We start from the raw sequence: 9074 nt of genomic DNA on the forward strand, positions 1-9074 counted from the left end.
AGACCTCGGGGAAGGACCCACACCCACGTGCTTTCTGGCTGAAGGCAGAATTAGGACTAGGGTGAGGGGGGTGAGGCACTATTCTCAGGGGCAAGATTTAAGGGGCACAAAAACCTCGATAATAATGATAATTAATATTTTAATGCAACATTTTTAAAAATAATGAATTGCAAATTTGTAACCTTTGACCAACAGCTCCCCATTTCCCACAACCCCAACAAACTTGCAGTTATAAGATGAATAAGTTCTGGAGGCCTAATATACAGCAAGGTGACTATAATTAATGATAATAGATTGTGTACTTGAAACTTGCTAAAAGAGTAGATCTTAAATATTCTCACCACAAAAATAAAAAAACAGTAACTGTGAGGTGACAGATATGTTCATTGTCCTTGAGAATGGTAATCATTTCACTGTATATATGTATATCAAAATATCACATTATACACCTTGAATATATATCCTTTTCATTTGTCAATTATACCTCAATAAAGCTAGAAATAAAATTTTAAAAATTGGAAAACTACAGCCCTTGGCCCAGCTGCCTGTGTTTGTAAATAAGGCTTTATTACATTTCATATGCCAAGGCAAGTCACCTCCACTGGCCCCAGGTACTTGGTTTCACTTGTAGAATAAAGGCTTTCTGTGCCGTTTTCACCTGGAGGGCAGGGCACTTGTCTGTAAATAAAGGCCACACGCAAATAAAGGTCCTGGACAACCGCAAAGAGTGACACGAGGAGGCAGACTGCTCTCCAATTCCTCTCCAGGGCCAGAGTAACCCTGAGGCGATTTTTAGACGTGAACAGGAAACAGACAGCCAGGGTGCAGATAACCGGAGAAGAGGAACCCAGAGGTAGGAGGGTAGCACAAGGTGGCTCAAGTCCCGATCCCAGAGGGATGAGTTCAGCCATTGGTATGAACATGGAGGGATGCAGTGCCATTTCTTCACTCAGAAATATGATGTGTGCTGTCAATATTTTTAACAAAAATACCCTTAGCGACCTGGGCTCCACCATCCACACGCGGTGACTCCAGCTCTGGTGCTAAGCAATTATTAATGGGAAAAGAGAGTGCTGGGGCCCCCAACAGCCATTTTTAACTGTGGACTTTATTGCTTAATTTTGAGCCACACCGGGGGACTCATAAAAGGAAGACATAATGCTTGTTTGTGGAACTTTTATAGCTAATTGACATTTTTTCAGTGCTCCCCCGACAGCTGTAGTTACTCCTGATTGGAAGGGCCATGAAAAGCATCAAGTTGTGCACCGTCTCCAGATGGGCCCCTATTTCTGATGTACAAATGAAAAAAAAAAAGAGTATAAATAAAAAGCCGTCAAAATAAACACATTCGAAAGTGATAAAGAGGAGCTGCAGTGCTTGGCGAAAGGATTTCTCTTTGTGCAAAAATAATGAGTGCTATTTTCATACTAATTGATGAGGTTTTACTCTCTGGAGCTGTCAGACCTCCTCCTTTCTCAGAAACATTTCCATCCTTCTACATCTGTTTTTGCTCTACAGAGAAAGGGAAACAAGGAAGCAAATTTCTCCTTTCCCCCCAGTGTGCCTCAAACACCTGGCCTCAAATGATCCTCCTGACTCGGCTTCCCAAAGTGCTGGGATTATAGGTGTGAGCCACCATGCTCAGCCTGAAATGTTCTTTCATTCAGGTCAGTTCAGCAACTCTGAGACAAAATGGGCTCATTTCTCTCCGTGGTTTCAGCACAAGTCCCGGACAGGCTGTTACTGGCCCAGCTGAGGTCACGTGCCATCCCTGAACCAATTACTGTGGCTGGAGTGATGCGGCAAGCCTGAGTCAGGTAGGAGGCTGGGAAGGGGTGCATCATGAGTGGAGAGGTAGGGCGGTGCACCTACCCAGAGGAAAATCTGGAAGCTGCTTGTTACAAGAAGAAGGGGCAAAGGATGCTGGGCTGGGAAAAACAACTGACGTACATTGCAACATTAGCTCTCATAAGAGCACAGTTTTCTAGAATGCTTCAATGTCTGAGAGTATTAGTGCTCTAGTTCCCTAGCAAACAGACTCTGAGATGAATTAGGTGCAGGTGGATTGTTGCAGATGGCTCTTGGGACAGCATCAGGGAGAGAGGCAGGGAAGCTGGATTGGGCAGAGGAAGGAGTGGGGCTGCTATGCAGTTACAACAGCAGCCTCAACTCACCCCACAAGGAGCTCTAGAGCTCAGACAGCTTTTGCGGGTTACCCTGAACTGAACCAAGGGGCCAGCCCTTGGTACCTTCTGCAGTGACCAGTCATTGGATGCGGTCTGCCCATTGGTAAGGGTCCTAACCTTTAGTGAGGAGGCTCTCTTCAGCCGAGGGCAATTCTTCGGAGAGGGACTCAACTGAGGGCCATCACTAGGTAGCATTCCTAGCACTTAGGGAAAGGAGTGCCTCGTCCTGAAGGGCAGATCTGGGAGGAGCCCCAGAATGAAGAGGGTCCAAGTGGGGGGCAGTGTAGTGAGGGAGTCAAAGTAACATTCCCAAATGTGAGGCTTCAAACTCTATTTACCCTGGTACCAGCAGCCAGTGCAGCCTGAACACTCTGATCTCGGGAGAGGAACTATGAGCTAGTTCCATGCCAGCTCCTGAATCTCTCACATGGGATTCTAAGAGTATCAGAGGATGAGAATAAAGAGTCTCTGGAATTAATACTCTGTTGTTTTTTAAAAGCCTGGGGAACTTAAATGCTGGTTGTTGGGGTTTCAGTTCAAGAAAATTCTGTTCAGATTTGGGTTACAGAAACTACATTAATAGCCAAGGAAAGAAGGACATGGGCCTCACACTAAATCAGTTCAAGGACAGGAAAAAAAGCAGTTGTTCAAATGGGAACCCTCAGGGGCCAACAAGAGTGTGTTTCTTAAAGTGTGTCAGGGGAAAATCAATTCCCAAAAAGTGGTAGGAAATTAAGAGAAAGTCTTTAAAAAAACTGTAATCAGAGAATTAGTCTAAGGCTTCTTATTAAAGAAGGCTTCTTTTTAAAGGAGAATCACACATAAATCCAGCAAATTTGGTACATAGAAGGTGGGAGATTCTGAAACAAAGAACAATGAGATAAATATAGTAGGACATGACCAGTTCTGCACAAACAGCTTTTCAGAGGGAGAGATGTGAGAAACAAAGTCTTCTCACTTCTCTTCCATTGCTGATTTTTTCTTGCAGGAGTTATGAACCTAATGCTTGTGACTGTGCTCAAGCTGTCCGCAGATGCCTGAAATGGAATACAAATTGTATTTGCACAAATACATTCTTCTGAAGGGAGCATCCGTAAATTTCAGCTGATCCTTAAAAGCAACTACGATTCCATGAATGTTTAAGAACCAAATTCCAGTCCAAATACTGACTGTAGTAGACAAACAATTTTAATGAGAAGGGGAAAAGAGTTAAAAATACTTTTATTTCCTTTTTGAGTAGATTTCTCATTTTCATGTTTCAAAATTTAAAGTACATAGCTTGTTCAGTGAATAGTTTCTCTCCCTTCCCTGCCCACTTCTCCCTAGTTTTCCTCCACATAGCAAATAATATTATGAGTTTTTGTGTAGCTTCCATAATGCATTCTCTATATATTTGCATGTTATATATACACATACATATATGGGCAAGCATGTTATATATAGGCACACACATATATGGGCAAATATATACATACAAATATATACATACATCCATATATTTGCCCATATATGATGTGCATATGATGTTACGTTTATGTATGCATGTATGTGTATGTGTGTGTGTATATATATATTGTTTTGTTTTGTTTTGTTTTGAGACAGAGTCTCACTCTGTTGCCCAGGCTGGAGTGTAGTGGCATGATCTCGGCTCATTGCAACCTCTGCCTCCCAAGTTCAAGTTATTCTCATGCCTCAGCCTCCCTAGTAGCTGGGATTGCAGGCACGTGCCACTGTGACGGGCCAATTTTTGTATTGTCAGTAGAGACGGGGTTTCACCATGTTGGTCAGGCTGGTCTCGAATTCCAGACCTCAGGCGATCCACCTGCCTTGGCCTCCCAAAGTTCTGGGATTACAGGCATGAGCCACCGAGTCTGGCCTATATATTTTTACCCAAAGAGCAGTGTACTATAGAACACTATCTCTGCTTTCTTTCTTTTACTTAATATATCCCTACCTGGGCAGTGATGGACAGGTGGCAGAATACACCATCCCAAAATATGTCACTTTGGCAAAGGATTATTTTCGAAATAACGACACTTGAAAAAGAGCAAATGCAAGAAGGGCATTCTAATCTCCCCTTTTCTTTCTGGAAACATGAGATAAAAACTCCCATGTGAAAGATGCCCTCTCTGTACTATTAGAAAGGAAACATTCTACAGTAGTAAGTCATAGCCAAGAGAATTCTGTACAAACAGGCCTTGTTAAAAGACTTCTTATCTTCCTTGAGCTTCCCCACATACTTTACTTTTCCACAATTGTCTCTCTTTGTTCAACCTAATATAAAAGCATTTAGGTTTTGCCACTTCCTTGGGTCTTCATTTCCTTATGAAGGCTCCCGTGTCATGTAAAATTTATATGCAATTGTATACTTTCCTTCTGTCAGTGTCTTATGTCAATCTAATTCTCAGACCCAGCTTAAAACTCTGCAAGAGAAGAGGTAAAATTTTGCTTTCCCTGCAACATAAAGATCTTCCTTATTATTTCAAAAGGCTCTTAGTATTCTATTGATGGATATACCATAATTTATTGAACCAGTCCCTCAATGATAAACATCTTGGTTATATAAAAATATTTTGCTATTATGGCCACTGCAATAAATAAGCTTGATCATGCATAAATTTGTGTAAAAATATCTGTAAGATAAATTCCTTTAAACAGAATCTCTGGGTAAAATGGTAAATACATTTTTAATTTCGATAGGTATTGCCAAATGACTCTTCATCAAGCTTGTACTAATTTAAACTCTGTACAGCAATATATAAGGGTGCCTATTACATCATACTTTTGTCAACAGTGTATTAATAAATTTTTATCTCTAGGATAATAAGTGATAAAAGTATCTCAATAAAGTTTTACTCATATTTCTCTCATTTTGAGAAAATAGCATCTTTTTATGTAAGTATTATTCATATTTACTTTTCTGTGAGCCACATCTTTGCATACTGCTTCCAATTTTCTATTTATTTGTAGGAGACTTTTATATATGAAGTTAATCTTATTTGAGATGGTCATCAGAATGGGCGTTAAATAGCTTTCAAAATGTATGGAAAGAAAAAGAAGCCCAACTATAAATATGTTCTAAAAGGAATAGAAATGTGCAAAACAAAAAAAAAAGAAAAAAAAAGGCAGAAAGAATTAGAAGGGATTAGGATAAGTGGGCTAAAAAGGAAGAAAGACAAAGTATTCCTGAGAGTCAAACATTGAAACCTGGAAGAGAGATATAACGATATCCTACAGAATAGGAAACAAGAGTATATGTAAGTTAAGATAGGCTAAACAGCTGTAACAAATTTATCCAAAAATGCAACAAAGCAAATACAGTAGCAATTTATATCTTGCCCAGTAACTTTCTGGGGCAGGTGACTCTCTCAATGTGGAGATTTAAGGACACACATCCATCCCCTAGGGTCTTTGTTGTGGTTTGTATCCACTTGCGGAAAGAAAAGAAAGTATGGAGCAGGTACGCCCACTTCTTAAAAGCACTGGCCTTCAAATGTTTTGCTTCACCTACACTTCTATTCCATTGAAAAGAAGTAGTCACTATTCTACACTTCACTGGGTGGGGAGCTGGGATAGAAAGAGCCTGGCTGGGCAGCCACTTGCAAGTGACTACTCTTTCTATGAAAGTGGGGAACAATTTTCATGGACAGCTAGCCATCTCCAACACAGCTGGCAAGAGACACAGAGAAATAGATTAGGTACTGAAGACTCAGAGAAATGAGGCATATATAGTAAGCACAAGCCCTTACCTGGCTTCACAGCCCAATATCTGAATGGTCAAATGCTTGTGGCCCACCCTGCTACTGGGAGCACTGGCAGAGCTGTCTGCTGTGTTCCCTATTTTCTCCTCAGTGTCCAGAACACTGGAGCATAGCAGGTACTCAGTAAATTACCTGTTGAATAAAGTTTTACACCGAGAGGAACCAAAGCTGAGGCTGAGGGTGGCAAAGTGCACTGCCCTGCCCAAGACTTGCCCTGGCATTGAGGGTCACAAGGCTACTCGTGGACTCAGGCCCCACCTTGCTTTTCCAAGTCCTTCTTTAGTCTTGGCCTGGGATTTTCTTGTTTGACTTGGAGACCTTCTCAGCATGTGAGCTCAGTCTCCATATTTCCACAGAAGTTCAAAGTGTTTGTTATCAGTCCTCAAACTCCTAAAGACATCTCTCTAAAAGTCTTGGATTTTAGTATGAGTAAATAATAATTTTGATTTTGTTTATTACTTTCCATTCCTCCAGTGACTCCTCCCAATTTCCTCTTCCTTCTCCTACCCCTAATCCTCAAAGAAAAATGTAAGGCTCAAACAGAACGTGAAAGTGGAGAATTGTCATTCCTATTCCTTCCCCCAAATACTTTGGTCCCATTCAACAGCATCATAAACTAGGGTGAGTTTATCAGAAGCAATCAGGCTAAATCCAGTCCATTCATAACTACTTCAGCTTCATGACCTACAATTGTAAATTCAGATTCATAATATGTGTAACAACTCCCCTAGCTGTAGTCACAATCCTGGACATGACAGTGTGTACCAATGCCAAGGCCACCAATGGTGGGTGCCTCTGTCTCATCAGATCTACCTCTGAATTTTTAATTTTTTAATTTAAAATGGTATGGTTTTACACAGAGGAAGTCATCAAGGCTGTATGAAGCAACACAAACCAAGCCCAGACATAGCTCGTTATAGCAGAATCGACATAGGGATAATGATGCCAAGGTTTCTGCAGGAGTAGGAATGAACAGAGACATACTCTTGGCTTCTGCCTTAGCTCACTGTCATCTGGATTTGGGGCACATAAAGCTCAGGGACCACTAAGCATCAGTGCTGACCAGATGAATGCAGTGGGGAAAGGCCACCAGAAAGTGGAAGAGAGCAGCAGACATTTCAAAGCATGTTCTGTGTCCAGAAGAGTGTTGGGTTTCTGGTGTGTTATTACCATATTTGACCACCCATACAAACCTGGGAGGCCTCTCTGCATTTCACAGGAGAGGCAGTGAACATACCTGTTATAAACAGCTCTACAAAATATGGATGCAAAACAAGTCCACAATCCTTTCTTAACATCCCTTCAAGCCATAGGACTTTAAATCGAGTTTCAGATTTGGAAAATGTAATGTGATCCAGTGACCCTAGATTATGTGATACCTCATCAGGGCCTGACTGAAACTCCACTGTCATCTAAAAGGACTATATCTGCAGCAAAACATAGGAATATGCTCAATGAGAGGGATACATGGAGATTATTTTAAAAACCTTACATCACTCCTGGTCAGGTTTTTCTCCCTAATGAGACTGTATCAAACTTGGGGGGAAAAAGTCTGATTTCCAAGCATTCTTGGGGTTGGAATTATGAATTAAAATTATGGACCTTATTATTTTTTCCTCTTCGTATGTCATCTCCTACCAGCCTTCCTTGTTTCATTACTTTCTCCCTCTCTTCCTCCCCTCCATCCTGCAATCTCTCCCCTTTTAATTACTAGAGTATATTCTGTGAGATAATAATAGGTTTTATGTCTACCAACAATCGCTTCCCCATCCTTCCCCATCTCAAACAAAGAAATTGAAAACAAAAAAAGATTCCATGACCAAATGATTTGAAAAAACAAGGGGATAAAAATATATCTCTACTGCAATAACTACACAAAACTTCAGTATTATGAAATATTTTGTTAATTTCAAAAAAAAGAGAGATGACATATTTTTGACCATGGACAGCCATGGTGGGCTTTTGAAGATGGTGTCCCTTTCTTAAATGACCCATGGAGTAAGTTTCCCTGTGTACTAGGGATAATCCCTTTTCCATGTTCAGAACTCCAGGCTTAATTGCATGTATTAGTTTTGGAGAATTTAGTTGAGACCTCTTAGGATTCCTTTTGCATTGCTGAAAACTGATACTTAGGTTTGTCCAGAAAGATCCCATATTTTAGGAATCTTTTACTGCTAACATTATAAATTTCTTTAAAATGTGTGATAAAGTAGGAGTTCTTCATTAAGGTAAAAACTGAATTTTTCCACTTTTTTTTTTTTTTTTTTTTACATTTTATGCATCGCAAATGACTCAGTCATTTACAAAAATGGTATGTGGCATTTCCGAAAGAGATTTATCACCAGATTTTGGGGAGACAAGATGTTCTAATAAGGATCTCAGTCAGAAACACAGGAAATACAGATCCATCCAGGGCTTTGAAATAATGTGATTAAATCAACAATACTGAAGCTTGTTATCAATTGTAAGGTCCTCAGTTTTGGGATGGCAGCATTACATGTGAGAAACACAAACACAGACACACACACACACAGTCTAGGAAAACTTTTCATGAACATAAGTAAATCATCAAGAAGTGTGAAAAACAATGTGTTCTTGGTTTCCTTTTTAAATACAGAAATGGCTATAGAAATAAATATCGAACCCTCCATAGAAATTCCAAAAATATAATTTTCACCATGACCTTAATGGTGGCTCAGGATTCCCAGACGGCAAGAGTGGAAACTGTCAGATCTCTTAAGGCCTCCCTTCAGAACTTGCACACTTCACTTCTGCTGCATTTTGTCCGTCAAAGAAAGTCTCCAAGTAAGCTGAGATGTCTGATGGGAGAATGGAAAATCACACGGCATCAGGGCATGTAGGAGGAGAGGAATTGTTCTGGACATATTTGCAAACAATCTACAGATAAGTTGAGCTTATGAAAATTGTAAAGGCTTTTGACAAATATAGTCCCTTAGAGAAAGGGCACCAGTGACATTCCTACAGGAGTGAGTCTATCTGTTCCGTGCATTCTCTAGTGCTGTACCAGGAATATCTTTAAACTTTCATCAGTTCAAGGCATTGCAACTGATAGCCCAGAAATAACTTCATTTTAATTTTTACTTCCTGGTAAAGTTGAACATATATT

Source organism: Pongo abelii, chromosome 21 (assembly GCF_028885655.2).
Source record: "Pongo abelii isolate AG06213 chromosome 21, NHGRI_mPonAbe1-v2.0_pri, whole genome shotgun sequence".
NCBI lineage: Eukaryota > Metazoa > Chordata > Mammalia > Primates > Hominidae > Pongo > Pongo abelii.